The following is a 14,395-nucleotide window of genomic DNA, read 5'->3' on the forward strand; positions in this document are numbered from 1 at the left end:
TGGGGATACTGGGGAGGGGAACTGTCTGTCACACAAGGAAGGTCTCAAACTCATCTAGTGGCAGTCATGTCATTTACTCGTTACTGTGAAGGGAATGGGGAGCTTCATTGATAAAGTGGAGGGGCTGGGGGACCAGGGGGCCTGAGGAGACCAGCCCGCAGAGGTGCTGAGGAGCACCTTCACAACTCTCCGGCGGGACCAAAGCAGGAACAAAACTGAAGAAATTCAAAGAGAGGAAAAAACTAACCTTCCCCGATAAAAACCCAAGCCTTACCCAAAAAACCCAGCCTTTCCCAAAAATCCCGCACGCCGTGCCCGTTAGCTCAGGGAGCTGGGAACACCGCGGCACCGACCCCCCGCTCCCCGCACGCCCTCCCGCCGCTCGCCCCGCTTTGGGCACCCCGAGGACAGCGGGGCCCCCTCCACTGCGGGGCTGCAGCAGCTGCCGGGACGCGCCCCCCGCCCTTCTCTCACCGCACGCTGCCACCGCCGGGCTCCGCTCTGCAGCAGCCGCTGCACCGGGCGGGACGGGACGGACGGACGGACGGCGCTGCTTCCCGCCCGCGGCGGCGGCGACCCCCGAGGGGCTGAGATGCTCACACGCACACGCACGAAAGAGAAATCGGGGCCTCCTCCTCCTCTTCCTCCTCCTCCTCCCTCCCGACTTTTGAGGGGCGGCGGGCGAGGAACCTCTTGCCCTCGACTTGCACTCGGGCTCCCCAGCCGTGTTAGCTCCTCCCGGGATTCGCTCACATTACAAAAGCACCGTGAGGTTTGGGGGTTTGGGTTTTTGCTGTTTTTTGTTTTGTTTTGTTTTTTTTTTTTCTTTCTTTTTTTCTCTTAGGGTTAGTAAAACTGTGTGTTCTTTCTGGGTGGGGTTTTTTTTTCTTTCGGTGTGAGAGGCATGCTGCTGCCGCGGAGGATATTCTCAGTAGTGGCTGTGCTGGAGAAGATAAATGACTGTACCTGCGCGGCAATCGCTCCCGACATCTGAGCCGACTTCGAGTTTTACTCTGAGAAGTTATACAAGGATGCAAAATGCAACTGAACAATGAAAACAGCCTCAGCTCTGATTCACGTGCAGTCCTGATGGCTCACCCCTGAGGCACGTATATATGGCCACGGAAGCATGATCGGACCATGGCACCTTTCCAACAAAGTTGCGGCAGACCTCCCTCGGAGCTTATTGTGCCCGTGGCTGTACCTGGCTCCCCAGGCTGTGGTGAAGCCCAGCTTTGCCTTTCGTACACACATGGAGAGACCACCAGGCACAGCTCCTTAGGGCAGAGGCTAATCTGAGTGGAACGAGACAATTTGCCCTTAGTGGAAAAAAATTGTTGTTACTAAGATAACATATTGTGTGGTGGATGCTGGGCAAAGCCCCTTGCCTCAGCTGGGGTTCTCGGGGCAGGCTCTGCCCCCACGGGGTGCAGAGCAGTGGAGGGCTGTGATTTACCCCACGGCCCTATGTGTGTGTCTTACAGTGTGCAGAGAGTACTTTCCTTCCCAGCACTTCCTAAAATGTTTGCAGAAGCGCAGCCTACACCATGACCAGCAGGACGGTCTTCCCCACAGTGGCTACTTTACTGGAGAACACTGGGGTTCTCAAATTCCAAAAGGATTTTTTATGCTCTTTTTAGTGGTTTTAAGCTGTTGGGTTTTTAGTGGTTTTAAGCTGTTGGGTTTTTAGTGGTGGTGGTGATGATCTTGCTTGTTTCCTTTTTTTCCCCTCCCAAAAACTCCTAATACACTAGGAAATTCCCATCATGGGGCGTTCAGGATGCTACTGAAAAATACTGAAGCTAAGAAATGTCAAGGTTAAGATTACAGTTAAGCTTAACTTATATTTCCCTCTGAGCTAGTAAAGCCCAACTAATTATTTAATTGCATATTATTTCTAATGTTTTAAAACAGTGATATCAAACGCAGTACTAATCTGTGTACCCATGTACCATGAGTCATTTGTATAGAAATTACACAGTGTGTGATATCGCCATGAATTTACTACAAGTTGAAGGTACCTAGCAAGAGTAATAGTGAAAATTTGCTAATAAGCATCTGTGAGTGGAGATACTTCTGTTGCTTGGGGGGTTATATCACACAGAGGGAAAGGTCTGCTAGTAATAGAATAACTGCTGGGTAAATTATTCAAAATATTCCTTAGTAAGATGGGGGTTTTCTACATGCACATCTGTCAAGACTTAAGCTAATCAGGCTTGTGTAGGGCTCATATGTTGTTGAGCTGTTTCATCATGATGGTGAAAAAACAGCCAATGGATGTAACAGTAGAGAACTGTTATCTCTACAGATATTCCGAGCCCACACCGGTGAGTGGATTCAGGGCTATTCTCTCATCTCCCTAAAGCACTGCATGACAAACAGCTGCAGCTGAAATAAATACTGGTCACACAAATTCAGGGGTCACTATGCCACTGATGGGGCTTCTGGCTGCCTTCCTTATGAGAGTTTCATCTCCACATATTAACACCGTCAAGGAAACAAATCTGGGATGAAGCTGGGCAAAACACCATTGGCTTCCAGCCAGGTGCCTGCAATGCCTCGAGCTGGTCACCATCACCAGGGCTCGGCAATGATGGATGGGGCGGTTTGTGATGCAAATTCATGCTCGGGACTTTTCCGAGCAAACATCCCCCATATACAATCCCTCCGGTCCCTTGGGCTCTGAGGGCACGCAGGCACTAAAAAGAGAGCTGCAGATCCCAGAGGGGGAATCACGTGCTGATAACCCAGTGGCACCAGTACCTGGCACCTGCCTGCGCGTGGGGGGCTTCTCGTGGGAGCCAATGGGAGTGGGACGGCATTGCTGTGTCAAAAGAGGGCCCGAATAAAGGGAGATCCAAAGGGTCTCAGCCTCTGTGCAGAGGAGGGAGATGGCCCAAATGGCAACACCAGCCTCGAAACAGATTGAGGAGCCCAAAGGTCTAGGTCACAACCTCATCTAGGGACTTGGGAATAAGGAGGGAAAACAGTGCTCTCTGCCTGATTTTATTTTTCTTTTTGCAATGCAGAAGAAAGGAAGTGGGTTCTTTTGTGCAAAACATTGCTCCTGCCCTGTGTGCAGCAGGTGCTGTGCTACAGGAGTGCAGCCCAGCTCCACCCGTTTGCACGGCCCCACCAAGCCCAGCAGTGCTGAACCGCACTGTGCTGCACCACAGGCAACAGCTCCTTTGGGTGGGGGAGAGGGGCTGAGGGGATCCACTTCTCAGCTGGTGGGCCCCAGTTTCTGCCTCTGCAACACTGGGTGTGCTGAGAAGGGATCCCCCAAGACAGTGCAGAGAAGCCCTGTCCAGCCCAGTTTGCAGCCATCTCCTTTAGGAGATATTGACCTTCACTGAACCCAGTGGTTGGATGGAATGTGGTATGAGATTTGAGTAGTGAGGTTCAACTTCAAAACTGGGACCAGGTTTTCTTCTGTTGTGTCCATGTTTGCACGAAGACAGTTTTCCTCGGGCCTGGCAGGGACTACGCAGAATACCACAGCCTGGGTACTCATCCCAGGGCCAAGTGGGACCTCCTGTCCCAGGGTGTCCCTGCTGCCAGAGAGTCGGCCAAGGCATGGGGGACACCTCCTGTGGGAGTCCTGTGCTAACACTCAGCATAGAGATTCTCTTTTCTGACATGTGCATCATGGTCATTAACTATAACCTGACTCCAGACAGACAGCCACCCCATGCTACTTTTCAGAGCCAGATGTTGGGTATTTCAGGACAGATGTGCACCTCTGAGTCACTGGGGCTCCTCTCACATCATCCTCACAGGGGATGTTGCTCTCTGCAGTCCCATGAAGGCTCCCTGCAGTCTCCTTTCCCTCCTGGAGACCTCATAATGGATATTGCTTCCCAGCCCAGCAGAAAAGCCAGGCCACAGCTCCTCCTCTGGGCGCAAGTCCTTCAGGCTATCAGCTGTGAGCCCAGCTGTGGTGATGGCTGTGGCAGGCAAGGAAGGCTCACAAAGAGCTGTAAGAACCATGCCAGGCAGGCATATGCCCTCACACGTGCTGGGAGATCTATCGCTGGGCTTCCTCCTGAACCATCTTTGGGGTTCAAAGCCACACTTGGGGGTGCTGAGGCAGTTGTTTACATCTGGTGGGGTTTCCCAAAGTTGAGAGATGATTGGAGCTGGACTTTCTGAGGGCAAGGCAGCATAACAAATGAGGCAACAGCCCCTTCACGGAGAGACAGCAGGACGTTTGCGCCTCCTCTTTCCATTGTATCATCACCTCTCCCTCTTTGCTTTCCTCATCGATTTTGGTTACCTTTTCTCTCTTTTAGTGCAAAACATCTTCAGGAAGCTTTGGTAGACACAAAAATCTCAGTTCCAGGTGCTTTCAATTTCAATGCAAGAAGCAGGGATTTTCCACAGCTCAGCCCCTGTATCTCAAGTCACCATTAGTCACCCAGTAGTAGAACAGAAATTGGGAGAACCTCTGATTGTAACATCCACCTGTCTATTCAATAACAGCAGCTATGTGGGGAGGACAATGTTTGAGAGGCTTTAGCTCAAGATTATGGGAATTGTAGAGAAAGCAAAAATCTGAAGATTCCTACCAATTTGTGATAAAAATCTCAAGAAAACAATTACTGGAGTTTCGATATGTTTGAAACCTAATCTGGCTCTAAATCTAAGTGGGAAATGCTGAATAACAAACCAGCTGAAATCAGCTTCTGCGTGACATGTTGGACTTCATTCTGCACGTGTAGCACAGCTTTGGAAATGATGTTGCAGCATCAAGTCACGACACAGTCGGAGGAGCAGAACAAGTCACTCCAACATCCTGAGCAGTAGAACTCAACACAGCAGCAGGCAGCTGCTTCCTTCCACATCCCCTTGACTTCAGTCCCAAAATGTGAGCAAAAAGCCTCGTATGGGGGCCATGCAACCACCATGGTTTCCAGGTGCCCATAGTCTCCCTGAGCCTGGCTGCAGGGACAGGGTAGGTGTGCTAACAGGGGCAACTCTTAGTCATGAAGGTTGGGACACCTTGGTAGGAGAAATACCAATGAAATTCACAATCTTAAATAACTTCCTCCAGTGAGCACGAAAGGCACTTGCTCCCACGCTGCACTGTGACTTAGAAGCTCCATTTTGATTTTGCAGGAATAAGATGAAAGTTTTCTTGGTATCTGATTTCCGTGGTTAAAAACAATGTTTAAATGCTTGTTAAAAACACACAATCATAAGGCAAGTTTGTAGAACTGAGGTCCTATTTTTATCTGGTTTTCTCTTATGACATGGCCACATATGCTATACAAGCACACACACGTTTGTAATGCAAAGCTACGACATGAACAAGAGCAACTGGCACAGAAGATGAACACAAAATGCAGAAATGAGAGTTCGTGATAGAGAAAGTGCCAAAAACACTTCTTAATTCAGTCTGGATCTCCATGATCCTTTACAACAATTTCTCTTGGAAAGACATCTTCATATTTTGTGAATTGTATTTTTTTTCTTAATTTCCATTTATTCTTTGCATTCAGTGTTTAGGCTATGTTGTGGCCAGGTTTTGGGCATGTTTAACACATACGAGGTAAATCCTATGGCATGTGGAAAAATTAGCATTCTCATGAGCATTTCTGTGGGGCGCTCAGTTCAGTGCACCAACGCCTCAGAGGATCACAGAGTGGAAGGTTTGAAGGGATGTCTGGGGGTCAGCTGGTCCGACCACACTGCTAAAGCAGGGACACCCAGAGCTGGTTGTCCAGGACTGTGTCGAGACAGCTGGTAGGTATCTTTAAGGATGGAGACTGCACAACCTCTCTGGGCAACCTGTGCCAGTGCTTGGTCACCTTCACAGTGAAAATGTGTTTCCTGATGTCCAGAGAGACCCTCCTGTGTTTCAGGTTGTGCTTGTTGCCTCTGATCCTGACACTGAACACCACTAAACAGAGCCTGGCTCTGTCCTCTTTACCCCTTCCCTTCAGGCATTTATATATATTGATGAGCTGCCCCTGAGCCTTCTCTAGGCTGAAGAATCCCAGCTCTCTCAATCTTTCTTCTCAGGAGACATGCTCCTGTCCCTTCATCATCTTCAGGTTTCTTTGCTGGACTCTATTCAGTATGTAAAGAGGAGCCCAGAACTGAATGCAGGAGTTCAGGTGTGGCCCCTCACCAGGGCTGAGCAGGGAGTAAAGATCATCTCCCCCAGCCTGATGGCAGTACTTTGACTAATTCACCCCAGGACACCATAGGCCTTCTTTGCTACAAGGGCACATTGGTGGCTCATGTTCAACTTGGTGTCCACCAGGACCCCCAGGTCCTTTTCCGCAGAGCTGCTTCCCAGCTGGCTGCCCCCCAGCCCCTAGTGCCTGAAGTTGTTCTTCTCTATGTGCAGGATTTTGAACTTCCCCTCACTCAGCTTGATGAGATTCCTATTGGCCCATTTCTCCAGCCTACCAAGGTCCCTCTGGAAGGCAGCACAACCCTCTGGTTCATCAGCCACTCCTCCCAGTTTGGTGTCATCAGCAACCACGCTAGGGGTGCCCTCTGCTCCATGGTCCAGCTCATTAATGAAGATGTTGAACAGGATTGGACCCAGTACTGGCCCCTGGGGTACACAACTAGTTACTGGCCTGACCCGACTGACAACCTGTCACTAGTGGGGTTCCACAGGGCTCCATCTTAGGCCCTGGACTCTTCAACATCTTCATAAATGACTTGGATGCAGGACTGGAAGGTATAATTAGCAAGTTTGCAGATCACAAAAATCTGGGAGGAGCTGTAGACTCCCTTGAAGGCAGGGAGGCCCTGCAGAGAGACTTCAACAAATTAGAGGACTGGGCAATCACCAACCATATGAAGTTCAACAAGGGAAAGTGCAGGATTCTGCACCTGGGATGGGGCAACCCCGGATGTACAGACAGACTGGGGAATGAGATGTTGGAAAGCAGTGCCATGGAAAGGAACCTGGAGGTCCTGGTTGATGGGAAGTTGAATGTGAGTCAGCAGTGCCCTGGCAGCCAGGAGGGCCAACCGTGTCCTGAGGTGCATCAGGCAAAGCATCACCAGCCAGTCGAGGGAGGGGATTGTCCCGCTCTGCTCTGCACTGGTGCAGCCTCACCTTGAATATTGTGTGCAGTTTTGGGTGCCACAATATAAGAAAGGTATTAAGGTTAGAGAGCATCCAAAGGAGGGCAACAAAGAAGGTGAAGGGCCTTGAGAGGAAGCCTTATGAGAAGTGTCTGAAGTTACTTGGTCTGTTCAGCCTGGAGAAGGAGAGAGTGAGGGGAGACCTCATTGCAATCTACAAGCTCCTTGTAAGGGGAAGAGGAGGAGCAGGCACTGATCTCTTCTCTGTAGTGACCAGTGACAGGACCCGAGGGAGTGTCCTGAAGTGGTATCAGAGGAGGTTTAGGTTGAATATTAGAAAGAGAGTTTTCACCCAGAGAGTGGTTGGGCACTGGAACAGCCTCTCCAGGGAAGTGGTCACAGTACCAAGCCTGCCGGAGTTCAAGAAGCGTTTGGATGGTACTCTCAAGCACACGGTGTGACTCTTGGGTCAGTCTAAGAGCTGGACTGGATAATCCTGTGTGTCCCTTCCAACTCGGTATATTCTGTGACTCTGTGGTTCTGTGGCCTCCAACTAGAATCTGTGCTGCTGATCATCACCCTCTGGGCCCGGCTATGCAGGCAGTTTTCAAGCACCTCTGTGCTTCAGCAACCTCTGCTGAATTATCTACCCAATACTTGCATGCAAGCAAGTAGGGTGCTCTTTGCTTTATTGTGGGAAAGGAAACCTCAGAAAAGTCACAGTGAACAGTGAATAGCTGGAGACCTTAGCATCTGATTTTTTCTCAGAGCAGCTTGTTCTTGCTTGCTCAAAGGGTGGCTGTAAATGGCTGCAGCACCAGTCCCATGCACTCAGCACCTCTGTGCTTTTCCATTGCCTCAACCCCTAATCCTACAGAATCCGATGGTTTTTGGGAGAGGATAGGACCAGCTCACTGTGGAACAAAAACTTTCCTTAACAAAAGCCTCCCTTGTCAGTGGTGGTCAGGGTGAACTCTAGCTTTTGTGGTTATTGTTGCCTAGACGCAGTGTGGGCAGAGCAAAGAGACAAATCCGCTTGCACCACAACAATGATTTACCCACAGAACGTGGCCCACGTGGCTCCGAGCACGGCACAGTCCCGGGGAGAAAGCCGTCAGCAATCACCCAGCGAAAGGCTGTCACACACCTCTGCACGTGGTGTGTGTGTGCACGGGACGTGAGCTGAGTCGGTACAGACTGTCCTAATGCAGGCAGATCTTAATTTATAGGACCAGGAATGCAATTTTTATGTGGCTTTTTGGTGTTGCTCCCCTCTTCTTTTTATCCTGCTTAGGAGAGCAGGCAGGAGAAGGAAGAGATGGCACCTCAGAGACCCATGATGCTTGGTGGCACCTGCCCCCAACACAGCCACAGCACAGACCTCTGTGCCCTGCTGTGACACTTGCCATCTCTCTCAGACGAGGAGCACCACAGGCTGGTTGCTTCACAGCTGCTCCCTACACAGCAAGGGAGAGCAGAGGTATGGGTGCAGACCAGTCGCTGCCAGGATACATGTTTGACTGATTGCAGGCTGCCCCCCTGGAGCTGCCAGCATCTCGCTCCCTGTGAGGGTTTGGCCAGTGCCAGGTCCTCCTAGGGACCCCACCAGCCCTGCTGCAAGCGTTGTGCAGCAGCACATGGATGAGACCTTCAAGGAATTGCAAGCAAACAGTAACATTTCTACTAAGCTGATATTTTGGGAGTACCTGCAGCTTGGCCAGAGAATGCAGGAATTTCATGAAGCAAGTAAAAAGCCCATGGCCACATCCTTGCAAGCACATCCCTCTATAATGGTTAGCTCTCCTGGGAGGCAAGCACCAATCTGCCAAACCACAGCACTATTTGTTCACATACAAATGGCAATGTCTCTCTTGAATTCTACTTTCAGAAATCATTAAGCCATTTTTAGGTGGAATTTTCCATCAACACTCACCCCAAAACACTCTTTTGGCAAAAAGCAGCCCCAATCCAAAACATGCCTGTCTGACCAAAGCCATACAGACCTGAGAGACTTTGCACAACAGAAAGTGTTGGGGCCGTGTAACCACAGTGAGTGCTGTCAGCGAAGCCTTTGTTCTGCTCCCACCCTGCAGACAGCCCATACTGAGCCTCTGCTTGCAGCACGTGGGGACTCTCCCTGCGATCCAGTGGGGAACCCCATAGGATGGATGTCTGACATCCATGCGTATTGAATTTGCCATTTAAAAATAGAATTGAGAGCTTAGGACACAAATGCACGTGCATGTCTATGTGCACCTAAACATATCTCCACGTACCAGAGGATTTTATCAGAACTTGGGAAACTATGAATGGAGACCACGTGCTTCTGGGGCTAATAAGTAGACAGCAACATCTCAGGCTAAATCCTCCATATTGCTGTGCAGTTTCCCCATGAAGGACCATGTTCATGCAAGAAAGATTTTGTTGAATGCTACAAGAAAAGTTGGTTGTTAGATAAAAATACCCTTGAAAAGTTGGGAAGTCACTGGGAGCAGGGAAGGGAGATGTTCTTGCACTATTCAGTTGCATGGTGCAATTCTGGTGAGGGTCTGGGCACCCTTCCCCAGCAAAATGGTACCAAACCCCTGTACAGGAACTGCATAGGCCCTGGATCCATGTTTGTCTGCAGCTCCCTTCCCTGGCAGATCTTTTCTGCTGAAATCCACTTGCCGTGGATAATAGACTTCTCTGAACCCTCCACAACTTCTGCTCATTTTCTCTTCACTGTGTTGCAGCTCTTTGCATCTACATAAGAAAATGTACTGCTTAAACCAGATTGGCTTAAACCCCAAACATTTAAGTAGATTGAATTTTGGTGATGCTTTAAAGGTCTAGATTATATGGAAGAATTTACTTGCAGTCATCAAATTTTAACTTTTAGGGCTTACTTGTAAAACCAGACAGATCCTTTCCACCCCAAATGTCTGTAGTTTTAAAGGTTTGTTGGCTAAATATTGTTTTAATGTGTTTATTACATGCTTTTGCTTCTCCGCTTCACTCCTGAGACCAAGTTGAGGTTGGTCTCCTCCCTTACTTGCATTGGAATATATTTTCCAAATTATTTCTTCACAGAGGAAATTTTGCTTCCTGGGGTTTCACTCACTTTCAACATATTCATGGAGACTGCAGCATTTTAGCTGCTAATGCTTATTGAAAACACTTGAGTCTCTGGGCTCTACTGTAGATGCTTAATGCTTGAAATTGTTTGTGATCATGAAAAGTTTGGTCTGTCGGAATAAATTGCAAGTGGAGAGACTTCTGAGCACTCCATAAAAACTGGAAAAACAATGTTACAGGCTATTGCATCTTCAGGGGAGTTTCCTATGCACATGGTAGATAGAGAAAATTGGCCTCAAAATAAAATTTTTTTTTAAAAAAGCAGAATCAGAACTTAGTGTAAGGGTAGATCCCCCCAAGAAATAAAAAAACCCCTCCTTACACATAAAAGTAGAGCATGCTCAGCATCACATTCAGCTACCCCACAAAGCCATGAGCCACAGCTCAACCAGGCCAAAAGATGTCCTTGCCTGGCTTCAGCACAGGGGAGAAAAAGTTGGCTTTTAACACCCCATGGCTTTAAGTCCCATCCTACTGGGAAGGTTTGGCACGCGTTGGAAGCCCCGGCACTTCCAACAGAGTGACTCACAGAGGCAGGGATAATTCCCTTCCACCAGTTGCTGAGCATCCCCACTGTTTGCCACCGTAGCATTTGCACAGATTTTACCTCTGCCATGAGACTCGGAGGAATGGTTTGCATCTCACAGACAAGGATCGGAGACAGGAAATGAGGTTTTCTAGATTACTTCCTTTACAAATTGCAGTTATATGGTTTAGCATCCTGGAGCCAGAAATCCTGTTTGGTTCTTCACCAGCATTAATTTTGTGCAACAACCCAGGCATTTTGGAGCTGTAAAAACGTGTAATCTCGAGATGTGCAGTCAGAGAGAAGCATTTCATTCTTCACACCCCCAATCAAAGTCTGAGCTCAAGGATGTCTAAAACCCTGCTACTTTGAAATTGTTTTCGAATGCAGGAACAGGTCTCCTTCCTTACACAGCTATTACAGCATGCTGCTGGTTCTTTAGTACCATCACATATAGCACACAGGGGTATTGCATCATCTACTGCTGACTACCCTCAAGAGAGCAGGAATTTAGCTCTCTTCCTAAATGTGTACCAACTCCCTATAATCATGTGAATGTCCCTGCTTAGGAGGGGATATGACACTGTGGTTGCAAATGGTCAGTGTCAGAACGAGTCATAACTTGGCTGATGAAAAATGGGAATAAAGAAGAAGATTTCTAAAAGGGCAAGAAACAAAGGGGTTTTTTGTTCAAGGGCTGGGGGGAATTTGAGGGAGAGCAGTAATTTCCCGTTTCTCCAGCATTGTAGTCATCTGATGACTTCAGTTGACCTTGATCATCATTTACTAAACACACAATTTACATGAACAAATACAGGAACAAACACAGCAAAGGCACCTGTTTGCTGCGGTCTTATTAGTGGATTGAGTTTTCGTTTGTTTTTCTTTAATGCATTCAAGTATTCTGGGACAATAGAGTCATCATTCTGATTTGATTTAAATGCCAGCTCCTAGGAGGGGTAAAATTAGTATTTACTAGAAATGGAGACTGTAGTTTCACTAGCTTGACTTTGACACTCCTCAGAAGGTGTAGATAAGGATACGCACAGTCTCCCCACCCACACTTGGTTCACAAATTAATAGCTTGGCTCTGGCTGGCGTGCCGAATGCCTCGAAGTGAAAAAGTCTGCTTTCAGCTCTTTCTTGTAATAGGAAACAAAAGGTCTGGTCACAGCCATGCCACCCAAAGGCTGTAGTGATGGGGCTCCTGCTGCTTCCCACCACTCAGGTCCTCGCCACATGTCTCCGCTCAAAGCTGTGCTTCACTTGCAGGCTCTGTGCACACGGATGACCCAGGAGATCTGAAGCTGGACCCACCAACACAGGTGGGTGTTCGCCCACTGTCTTCATGCTGCTGGGTCAAGCTCCTGCACCCAAATGATTCTCAGTTTCACTGCCTGAATGGTTTTTATTTTGTGGACAGTTGTTCCAAACATCTGTTTCCCATGGCTGATCTGTGACTTAAAAACCACAGATGCTTTTTCTGGTGTGATGTGTATTGACGATGGGATTAATGTTTGTAATGTTTGTAATTGCAGACTGGGGTGAGGATGTGGGGGAAGGTTGTTTTATGCTTAGAAGCACATTTTCTTCCTGAGATGTGAACATCTTCATTTTATTCTTTGAGGTGAAGCATATCTGTGGGTGGATTCCCTATGCTGGCTGGATCCAAGGGCTTGTGCAACCTCACATGGGTTCTTGTGAAAGACGAAGGTCTTGTAAAATGTACTGAGCTTGACAGGGGAAAGGTACTTACTACTTGGATGACCCAGATTTTTATCAGAAACCAGCCTGAGGTAAAAGAAAGGTACCACATTGGGGCCTTTGAGTAAGGTCCACTGAGCAAATGCTAACTAGATGCAAATTCATGCGTGGGGTGTGGGCTTCTGTGAAAGAAATAACCCTGAGCAGAGAGATCATGCCCTTTGCAGGGCAACTGAACACCAAGTCTGCAGGGCAGGTTAAATGAACATCTCCTGAGCTGCCCAGCTCAAGAGGTGGCAAACCATGTCCTTAGACCAATCTAAAAGTTTACTTAAGGATTGTTTCCTCCAAGGAAACCTTTCCTAACATGCCTCTATGCTGCTGGGTGAGATGAGTTGTCCACTGGGTGGCATGGGACAATGCCACAGCCCTACTGGAGGAAGGGAGCTTGCCAGGGTGCAAATCCCCCTTTTTCAGGTGGTGCTGAACTTTTTTTCCCCTCCTGAGGTTGCGGGGTGTCTGCAAGGCCTTGGCACTCAGCCCTGAGCAGGGTGATACCGGGGTTGAGCCCTGGCAAAGCAGAGTGATGTGTTAACAACTCCAGGGCTTTCAGGAGGCACAGGAATGAACCACAACCTTCCAAAGCCACAGTGATGTGGCTCCCATTATAAGATGCTCCAGAGACTATATGGGGAAAGTCACTTTGGTGTCACTCCTGTGTGTGCATGGTGCAGCAGGGGAGAAGTGTTAGGTGACTTTTGAGTTTCTTATGGTGGGAATTTCTCTAGGCTTGAACCAAGGAGAGTGGTTCAAACCTGAAAAAGGTCCTGGTGCAGATTCACAGAGATGGTGGAAAGAGGAAGTGGTTGCTCACATCTTTGCATGATTGCTGCTGCAAAAGCCTTGTAGGAGGCCCACGACAGAGCTTGCCCTGCATCAGCAAGGAAGGATGGGGAGCTGGTGAAAAAGAAAACATTTAAGGGAAGAAAAGTGACTTTTGTAAGCGGAGAAAAAACATCATCCCACACTTGTGGGTTTGAGACAAGCTGGCGCAGTCCTGCTTGGGGTAGATCAAGCATGGCAAAGGACAGCTCAGGCACTTCTCCACAGAGCAGCTGTTAGTCCTGGGACCAGAGGGGCTGTTGAGGTGATGGAGAGTTGGCCTGGGCAGTGGGAAGCCTCCTTGCCCTGTGGGGAAGATGTCGATGGGACAGGGGCACATGGGGCTGGAGCACATGGGAGTGCCTTCTCACCCAAGGATGCCCAGATAGGAGATGGGCTGATGAGGCTGAGTACATCAGCCCATTTTGCCTGAGGGACTTGGTTTTGCCTAGGGGTCTGGTCTTGTGTGAGAGGGCCGGCGGGGTGCAGGAAGGAAGTGAGTAGAAGTGCAGGAGGCCCTTCTCTTTCTGGGCCTACCCAGAGCAGGGAGAACACATGGAGGGGAACAGGTGTGCTGAGCTCCAACTCACATCCTCTCTGTAGTCGGGGATGCCAAAGAAATGCTGATTTACAGCAAGAAATTAGGAAAAGAGAAAGTTAGCAAAAATAGATTTTTACCCTCAGATGCTGTTTTTAGGATAACTAGAGGTGAAATTTGCTGCTGCCCACTGCTGTGGGGAAGGAGGCTTACTTCACATGCACATGAGACATGTTGGTTGGGATTGTGATTAAGTGCTGCATAATTGCCACTTACTAAAAGAGTTAGATGTTTTTCATAGGAAAGATAGGGGAAAATAGACATACTAAACACCTACCACAAATTACAGGGAACGGATGTCTGTGCACCTAGATGGGGAAAGTCAAGACCCAGAGTCCGTCTTGCTTGAATCCTCGTTTCCTAACCGGCAGAGGTGAATGGAAGTCGGGAGTCGATTTGGGCGTCGATGTCTGGAAGAGGAGCAGCCCGGAGGGGAGAGGCGGCTCCCTGGTGCCGCTAGAGGTCACCGTCACAACGAGGGACCGGCCCCGAGCCACCGGCGGCGGGGACGCCGGACC

At 48.9% G+C, this 14,395-nt stretch overlaps 1 protein-coding gene across 1 annotated transcript in view; it reads right to left on the reverse strand.

The window, feature by feature from the left end:
• The window catches only part of LOC113998364 (G-protein coupled receptor 183-like), a 33,479-nt gene that overhangs the window by 1,382 nt on the left and 17,702 nt on the right, over positions 1-14,395 (reverse strand). The gene's annotated exons all lie outside the window — the stretch shown is intronic.

This window comes from Pipra filicauda, unplaced genomic scaffold (assembly GCF_003945595.2).
Source record: "Pipra filicauda isolate LSUMZ 115617 unplaced genomic scaffold, ASM394559v2 scaffold24_size8852520_pilon, whole genome shotgun sequence".
Lineage (NCBI taxonomy): Eukaryota > Metazoa > Chordata > Aves > Passeriformes > Pipridae > Pipra > Pipra filicauda.